Consider the following 9,954-nt stretch of genomic DNA (forward strand, 5'->3'; position numbering starts at 1 on the left):
TGGGCGTGGTGGTGCACGCTGGTAATCCCAGCTACTCAGGAGGCCGAGGTAGGAGAATTGCTTGAACCCAGGAGGCAGAGGTTGCAGTGAGCCAAGATTGTGCCACTGCACTCCAGCCTGGGTGACAGAGCAGGACTCCATCTTGGATGGATAAATAAATAAATAAATAAATAAATAAATAAATAAATAAAATCTGTTTTATCTGATACAAGAATAGTGACTCCTGTTCTTTTTTGTTTCCTGTTTGCATGGTAGGGCTTTCTCCATTTCTTTACTTCGATTCTCTGAATATCATTGCATGTGAGATGGGCCCCTTGAAGACAGCAGAAGGTTGGGCTTTGTTTTTTTTAAATCCAACTTGCCACTCTGTTTTAATTGGGGGCATTTAGACTCTTTACATTCAAGGTTAATATTGATATGTCTCATTTTGATCCTGTTGTAGTGTTGTTAGCTGGTTCGAAAGCCAATGGATTATTTTTCTGCCATGGGAGGCTGGTGGCAGTAGGGAAGGACTACTGTTTGCAGGTATGGGAGATTGCTTATCTTGAGGGAATATGTGCTGTGTGCTTTTTTATCTTGGCATATTAAAGCTGGAAAATTAGGTCCACTTAATGTGTTAAGCTAAATTTAGGATTAAAAATAACGCTAATTCAGTATTTATTCCCAGTAAGCTTTCATTTTGCTTTGGTTATTCCCCATTCTCTGAAGTAACAGTTTGACCTTTCAACTCTTCTCTTCACCCTTGTTGGAATATAGAGTAACCTGGATTTGCAGACTTGAACTACTAAAACATGTATTCAGAGATCATTATAAAGGATGAACTTCCATTTTTTCCAAGAATCATAAGCCCAAATCAAGGAACTTTTTGATTTATTGGGGTTAAGGATTAAGGAGCTAGATAGAGAATGAGAGAGATCTATATATCCATAAGTTTATGTATAGATATATACATCTGTAAAGCTATAGCTAAAGATATACACATCTCTCTCTCTATATATATGCCTGTCTATCTATCTATATCTACCATGTATCACCTGCTCTCCCAGCGTCAATTTCTGAACTCCTATTTTTTTGTTGTCTTCACTATATAGAATGAAAAATCCAACAATAACTGGGATAACTAAACAAACAAACAAACAAACAACCTTTGAGGCAGGGCCCAGAGGCCCTCAAACCAAGGCAAGCTGGGCCTCATCTCTGACTTACGCAGTTTTTTCACTACAGTTAGTTTTCCTTATAGTTAAAAATTACATTTCATCTGGTGTGTGTTTTAACAACTCCCGTAGGGTATAATGAGCAAGAAAAATTTTATATTCTAAAATATGAACATAATCCCTTAGCAGATAAGCCAGATGAAGAAACAGGAATTTGGAAAAGGTGATGTTAAGTCTGTGAACAGATGCCAGCTTTCTCATAATCAAAAATGCATGAATCAGGAAGCAAATTAAGGTTTGTGCTGTTTATTGCAGAATTTCCATTTCTAAGAGCATGATTAACATATTGTCAAAAAATATTTAGCACATTGTTTTAAAAAAAGTAGGGTGAGATTATGCCCCGAACACCCACACGTTTTCTGATCTAAGCTGGAGTTGGTATAAAAATCCATGAGATGAATTAGAATTTTTAAACCAAGCAGTAAATTATTATCCAAGTCATATGCCTCTTCTCTTTACTTTCCATTCTCTTCTGGTTTCTTGGTGCAAAATCAGTTATATTAGAATAAACTGAAAGTGAAAATGGAATAAAATATGAGAAACAGACCACTTCCAAGATACATGCTTGTCATATTCTGTCAAAGATGTAATATTAGCTAGCAGTGCATAAGCTAAATCAAGAAGAAAATTCAAATTGCATGCATTAGGGACTGGGATGGTAAATGGAAAATATGCAAGAAATCTCCATGCATATTAAGCATGCCATCATTGTCTATCTCCCCTCTTTTTGTGTCAGGGTCACAAATGAGAAATTATTCCAGACTGCCAAAGCCTCCCAAACAATGGTAATACCTTAATGCTCAGGAAACTGGAAAGTTTCCATTTCTCATCATTGTTTTCAGCCTCTTTTCTTTCCATCCATAAAATCTTGTCTTAGAGTTTTAATTTCCTCTCCAAATATGTCAGCCAAATGGACCTACCACCTAACATGCAGTGTGCATGATGGTTAGGAACCTCGAATGTGGCACTAATGTACCTATATCTGAATTTCCCTCTGCAATTGACTATATAATTGCTCAACTCTTCTGTGCCTCAGTTCCTTTTCTGTAAGAAACAACAATATGAGAATAATATGTAGGGCTAGTGCAAGGATTATGTCAACCGTTATGTATAAATGAATTAGAATAGTGCTGGTCATATACTAAGCATTGTTAGTATTATTACTATTACTCCAGTTCTTGAATGTGAAGCAATTAGGACAACCAAATATGTTTGCAAATAACAACATTTTCTTATTGATGAAACCAAAGTCCAGGGTGATGAAGACATCTGTGCCAAGTTCATTGCATAAGTAATGTAAACCCAGGACTCCTGAATCTCAGACTGCTTCTCCTCTTCTTTACCAGTTTGTCAAATTGGAAAACTTTGTATGAGATTCCATTGGTGAGATTTAGACATAGCTATTCTTGAATTTAAAAACAGTGGCAAAACTTTGATATAGATTATTATAATTTTTTGCCCACTTTTTACGTATTGGGTGCTTTAAGTGAATTATCTATAATCTTACAAGGTAAAAATTGGTTCATAAGACACAAATGAATAAAGTGAGACATCAGGTCAAGGAACACACAGGTAGCTGTGATCCGTATCTTTTCCAATATACCTTCAACACAGATAGGAGCAAGGAAAAGAGAACTAGTGTATTCCTTGAACCTTCTGATTTGTTTCCTGTTATCTTTATCCCGTTGTAAAAGACTTTATAGATGTCTGCCTTTAGTTTTAAAGTATGATTAAGAGGAATAACCTAACAGTCTTCTTAGTATTAATCAACACCCAAGAAAGTAAATGCTGGGAGAAGAGTCAGGTATTCTGTGGTCTGAACTTTGCCTTACCACGGCAGGTCATCAACCTGAATGTTTCCTTACAGGTTTTTATGTACTAGTCACACTGGTCTCTGGCTTGCTTGTTCACCTTTCCTTTGAGAATTTAAGACTCTCTCTTGCTACATACATACTTATCTGTAAGCCACATTTTTTCTCATTCAGGTTAGAAGACATTATTGACAGGATATGTGTCAACTCAATATTTAAGTCAGCTTTTTTTAAAAGAAAACTTCAACATTTGTTCACTAAATATACTAATCTACTCCTAAAATGTGAAAACCTTTGCTAGAATTATTGATTTTACTTTCTTTACTTCTTTTAATTCTAAACTTTTAGCCTCTTTTTTGTTCATCGAGTAGTGGATACAAACTCAAAACAATGACCAATCCAGTAAACAAAAGGTAGATGGATGGAAACAGAGATAGAAAGAGGGAAATAGTCTTCCTAGTCACAACACTAAGTGAGAGGCAATGATTTGAAAACAAGCTATGAAATCAAAGAGGCTTTAATTGTGTTCTTTCTTTGGTTGATTTTTTGTTAGCTCTGGAAAGAACTTTGTAACAGGTAATTTGAAATCTCACTGAATTTATGACTAATCATAAACATATTTGCTCAAATAGTGCAGGCACAATAAATCCTCCAAGTAGGATCAATGGTTAGACATTCAAATTGGTAATTAAGTAGATTTGAAGATAACGTTAAGACTAATATCAATCAGGCCAGGCACAGTGGCTCACGCCTGTAATCCCAACACTTTGAGAGGCAAAGGTGGGTGGATGACTTGAGGTCAGGAGTTCAAGACCAGCCTGACCAATATGGTGAAATCTTGTCTCTACTAAAAATACAAAATTAGCTGGGAGTGGTGGCCCACGCCTGTAATCCCAGCTACTCGGGAGGCTGAGGCAGGAGAATCACTTGGACCCAGGAGGCAGAGGTTGCAGTGAGCTGAGAGTGCCATTGCACTCCAGCCTGGGAAACAGGAGTGAAACTCCATTTCAAAAAAAAAAAAAAAAAAAAAAGACTAACATCAACTGGACAAGACAGACTATATACATCTGATTAAATGACCCATGAGTAGTTCACTCTTCTTAGCTTCTTTTTTTTTTTTTTTTTGAGACGGAGTCTTGCTCAGCAAAACAATCCAGAGCGTTTTAAACCCTAGACCCTTCTTTTATCTAGCACAAGTACTACTTTTTACATGACAAAATGAATAAGAAACCTACATTAAATAAAATATCCCAGAGGTCAAAGGATATCTCACTCAGTCCATTTCATTAGGATAGTAAAAGATATAGGATTACCAGACAGATGCTCAGTCTAGAAATAAATCCAGACAGAAAATGTATGCAGTTGGAATTCTCCCTTTGGCTCCTCTTTGTCTGCCCACGATTTCTATATTGGTGTTTCCTGGGATTTTCTTCTCAGTTTTTCTCTCTTCTGTTTACATGGTTCCCCTGGAGATGAACTCTATGCCTGTGACCCACAAAACCATGGCTCTGTATTTTGTTCCTGACCTGTTTGAAAAACAGGGCATCCCTACCTGGATGCTCTATGTTTATCATGCCCTAAACTATACCCAATCTTTCTTCCCAGTAGTTTCAGGATCATAGATCTGTAATCGTATCATTCCTCTATTTAATACCACCATCACTTCACAATGCCTTTAGAATCAAAAGCCGAACTCCTTCTCACGATCTACAAAGGGTCTGTATGATCTGGCCTCTGGCTGCCTCCATCAACTTATTTACTCTTCCTCCAAATAACCTCCCTCATGCTGTAAAGGCTTTATTTCATTTGCAAATGTGTCAAAGACCATGCCGTTTCTAGGTCTTTAAATTACTTTTCTATTTGGCTGGATTTTTGTTTGATTTTGTATCACTTGGGCAATCAGAAAAAAAATTGATAATAATGTTTAATATTAATGAAAGAGTTTGGGTTGTATAAGGTACCCTGTGATAAACCGTATACATCTCTGCTCTGATGTACAACATCAGGTCATACATGTTTTATTTTCTTAATATTATCACTGTAAATATGGAGAGATTTCTTGCTTAAAGTCAGGATTTAAAATGCATCATTGTGTAATGTTCCTTTTTGTCCCTAGTGATTGTCTTTGCTCTAAAGTCTGTTTTATCTAATATTAATATAGCCAGTTTAGCTATTTTTAATGTTTGCATAATATACTTTTTCTACCCTTTTAATTCCAATCTACTCATGTTGTATTTAAAACGAATTTCTTGTAGACAGAATACAGTTGGGTCATTGCTTGTTTTGTTTTATAAACTCTGCCAAGGTCTGTCTTTGTATTGGTGCATTAATACCCTTTATATTTAAAGTGCTTATTGATATATTGGGTTTTAAGTCTGTCATTTTAAATTTTGTTTTCTATTTGCTCCTTCTATTTCTCGTTCTTCTTTCTCTTTTCTTTTTGTAGGTCACTCGAACATTATCTAGCATCTCACTTTGATTTATGTAGTGTTTTTGAGTATATTGTTTTGTATAGTGTCCTTAGCCATGGCTCTAGGTATTGCAACATACATACATGAATTATTGCAGTCTCCTTGTATTGATATTTTACTACTTCCAGTGGAATGAAATCTTACTTCCACTTTGGTTCTTTTCCTTCTTCAATTTAAAAATATAATGTCTTAACTACTTATTATATAAAATATAATAAATATATAAAATATATTAAGATATGTAATATAAGTATACAGAATGTATTATATAAAATATATTATAATTATTATATAAAATATGTCTTGACTATTTCCTTTATATTACAACATCCAAAATATGTTGTTATAATTTTTGCTTTAATCATCACATATGATCTAATAAACTCCTGAGGAGTAAAATAGTTTATTATATTTCTCCATATTTTTGCCCATTCCTTTGTTCTGTCCTCTCTGAAGCTCCAAACCTTCTTCAATTATCATTTTCTTTCTGTTTGAAAAACTTTCTTTAGTCATTTTTTAAGGAAAAGTCAGCTGATAACAACTTATCTTAGTGTTTCATCATCTGGAATTATTTTCCCTTTATTTTTACTGAAGTAAATTTTTAATGAATGTAGAATTCCTTTTCTTTCAGTACTTGAAAAATGTGCCACTTCATTCCAGCCTCCATGGTCTGAGATGAGAAATCTAATATCATTCAAGTAAGTGGTCCCTTATAGATAGAGTCACTTTTCTCTGGCTACTTTCAAGGTCTTTTCTTTGTCTTTATTTTCAGACATTTAGTTACAATGAGTCTTGCTCTGAATTCTTTGGGTTTATTTTACTTGTAGTTCAATCAGCTCTTTGAAATCTGTAGGTCTATGTCTTTTGCCAAATGTGGGAAGTTTTTAATTATTACTTCTTCAAATAAATTTGTAGTCCTACATTCTTTGTCTTCTTTTTCTGACACATGGATGGTATAAATAATAGATATTTTGTTATGGGCCCTTGAGGCTCTGTTCATTGTTTTTCTATTTTCTCTCTGTTGTTAAGATTAAATAATTTATATTGTTCTATTTTCAAGTAACTATTTTTTCCTTTATCACATTCACTCTACTATCAAGCCCAGCCAGTGAAATTTTAAAATTTATTTATATCATATTTTTCAGTTATATAATTTCCATTTCCTTTTTATTTTTCCTATATTTTGAGGCAATTTTCTATTTTTTTCAAGAGTATTTGAAATTGTCCATTGGAACATTTTTATGATGGTTGTTTTAACATCCTTATTAAACAATTTCAACATATGATTCATTTCAATCAGAATCGCTTGTCTTTTCTCATTTGTTGATAGAAGCAGTTATTTCTCATTGTCTCCTGGATATTTCAGCATTATTCTAAGAGACTCTGAACCCTATTTAAACTTTTATTTTAGCAGGGAGACACCTTGTTTAGACTTAGCACACAAGCCCTGACCTGCTTCTGTGAGCTGCGGTTTCAATGACAATTTAGTTTTCAGAGCCCTTGGAGTGGCATTCTGTTATCCTTGGTGATAGTCGGGCTCTGGCTCCATTTTTCTACTGGTTCTGTCTCTGGGGAAAGAATGTGTTCCTTGGACCTGGTGCTGCTAGTTTGAGGGTGAGGAGGAAATTGTGGGCCGGTAAGGGTGGAAGACTCTTCTCCAGGTTGCCGGGTGTTCCTGCTTGGTCCCTGTTAGTAAAGGAAGGAAAGGATCTCCCCAGGCTGCATGATGAGGGGCTCAGACGACATTTCACTTGGCCTTCTCTCCAGCTGGCTGATGTCAACTCAGCTCCCGCTTGCTCTCTGCTGATGTTACTGTGGAGAACTGAGCCCATTCTCCTCCTAAGAGGAGCACCAGGAAATGACAGGCCTGGCATCTTCCTCCAGTGGGTGCAGAGTCAGAAGACACAGGATCACTGTGCTTTTAGTCAAGCCCTTGGTTTGGTCCCTTATCAGTTCACTTTCTTCTGTCCACCTTTCAGAATTCTCTTATTACTGTCCTCTGTATTATTTCCATGTGTTTTTAGCTGTACTTAGCAGGGAGAAGAAGGGGAAACGAGTGTATGCCATTTCATCTCAAACCTGAAGCCTCAACAAATATTTTAATAATATCACTTATCATTAGTAGATAAATCTCATTTCATTTCACACTTACAAGCCTTTTTTTTTTTTAATTCCAGGTTGAAATTTGTCTTCTCTTGCACCAAACCTGAAATAATGATCAGTCTCTTAGTTTAAAATGGTTACAAATTCAGAAATGTTAAGCAGTAAGTCCATGTAGCATAGGACATAGATTGTACACTTTGGAGTCAGACAAATCTAGGTCACCAATTCTCACGTGCTATAGCTATATTATCTTTCATGAATCACTTGTCTATGTTCTCAATTTCATCAGCTGTAAAAAAGAGAAAATAACCACCATAAAGGATTATTCTTATACCTAAACATACCATGTTGTACATGATAAATGTACTTAGCATTATCTGTCAATTAAAAAAATTTAAGATTACTATTTTGATTAATTGAAATCATTATATAGAATGTCTCACCCAGGGCTAGCCATATAGCAGTAGAAAATTTAGCTGATTCTTTTGTAGTATTGTATCACCAATATTTTTACCTCTTTTGTTTATTTTTATTACACACATCTCAAGGAGACTGCTTTTTCTTTAATAATTCCCTGTTTTACAATATCCAATATCTTTGTATCACCCAGATAATTTATTTTCTACATACTATTAGGTTGGTGCAAAAGTAATTGTGCCAACCTAATAATAATATCTTAAAGATTTCTTTCCCTGAGGGTTCCTCTTTGTAGCTGCTGTGTTTTTAGCCTCATTGCGGCGTAAAAAGGAAGCTTTTAGCTGTTATACAATTTCTATGTTGTGCCTAAAGGAAAAAGGACCCCATACTGAGCGGTTTGGGCAACATTACTCAGGCCTCTGAAGCTTGGGATCTTACTTGTAAACCATTTTACATTCATCATTGTTATGTAGGTCAGACACACATCCCAAATGTGACTCAATTCAAGTTTGGATTCTTCAATGAAAACATATCTGAAAATCTGTGAATACTTCCCAGTGTGCTGAGAGGGCACCTTTATTTCTTACAGTGTACTTTCCCCCAGGGCTCTGTGGTCTGGGAAGGGAAACTAGAATACCTTGGATTTTACTTAGCATTTTATAATTACTAACTGAAACCCAATCCAAGGCTTTCCAGGCACTTGCCATCCTTAACACATCTGGCCTCCCTTTTCCCTTTTTCCCTGGTCTGGCCCTACAAGAGGAGCCCTTAGATAAATAAACTGAAATGTGCATGTGGTCACCGAAAGATCTCTGTGGATAGCAAAATCTAACCAAAGTGACCCCAGGGCCTGCTGTGCCTTTGTTCACTGCCTTTCAGGGATGTAAGCAGCCAGGAGGTGTCTACTGCAAAATCATTGCTGTTCTAGCTGGTTCCACACTTTCCCTGAAAATAACTCATGCTTGGGAATGGCCAAACAAGGCATTCTGACCATCTGCATTTTTGCAAGGAGAAAGATGTTATTATTAAGTTCCTTGTCTTTTATACATATTTGAGCCAACATTTGTTGAATCTCTGCTTAGTATTTGAATTATAGTATTTTAGATTTTACCAAAATAAGCAAAAAATCTGTAAAAGGAACTTATTTGCTGAGACAGTGTTTATGTACGTTAAAAATGAAGGGAGAAAGAAAAACGAAATTAAGATATACTGAGCATCTACTCTGTAAAACAGCACAAACCAACCAGAAATAGTGTATTTGTCAAGCTAATTTGCAAAATGAAATCTAGATAGTGGAACTGTGGAGTTGGAATGTTGCTGTTTTAAGGAGGGATTTATTTTTAACTCTATTCTCAGGATGTAGATGATAGAAAATAATCCTATATAGGCCTAGATGTAGAGGAAGAGATGTGCGATGAATTACATGCCTAAAATGCGATAGAGCTATGCTAGCAGGTATCATTCCCATTTCACAGATGAGAAAGTGAATCTTTCAGAATTCCACTATTTTTAATGTATTCATTATCTCCATCATTCATTCATTAAATATTTACCAAGTGCCTATGTTGATTAGTTCCTTATCATGCTGCTAATGAAGACATACCTGAAACTGGGTAATTTATCAAGGAAAGAGGTTTAATTGGTTCACAGTTCAGCATGTGTTGGGAGGCCTCAGGAAACTTGCAATCATGGTGGAAAGGGAAGTAAACATGTCCTTCACATGATGGCAGGAAGGAGAAGTGCTGAGCAAAAAGGGGAAAAGCCCCTTATAAAACCATCAGATCTCATGAGAACTCACTCCCTATCACAAGAACAGCAGCATGGGGGTAACCGCCCCCATGATTCAATTACCTCCCACTGGGTCCCTCCCATGACATGTGGGGATTATGAGAACTACAATTCAAGATGAGATTTGGGTGGGAACACAGCCAAACCATA

At 35.9% G+C, this 9,954-nt stretch overlaps 1 long non-coding RNA gene across 1 annotated transcript; it reads left to right on the forward strand.

The window, feature by feature from the left end:
- The first annotated feature begins 446 nt into the window (after positions 1–446).
- On the forward strand, positions 447–7,923 carry LOC139355646 (uncharacterized). Its single transcript, XR_011606459.1, has 3 exons — positions 447–525; positions 6,128–6,194; positions 7,674–7,923. It is a non-coding gene; the product is annotated as an uncharacterized lncRNA (long non-coding RNA).
- The last annotated feature ends 2,031 nt before the right edge of the window (positions 7,924–9,954 follow it).

The sequence above is a fragment of the Macaca nemestrina genome, chromosome 8 (genome assembly GCF_043159975.1).
Source record: "Macaca nemestrina isolate mMacNem1 chromosome 8, mMacNem.hap1, whole genome shotgun sequence".
Taxonomy (NCBI): Eukaryota; Metazoa; Chordata; class Mammalia; order Primates; family Cercopithecidae; genus Macaca; species Macaca nemestrina.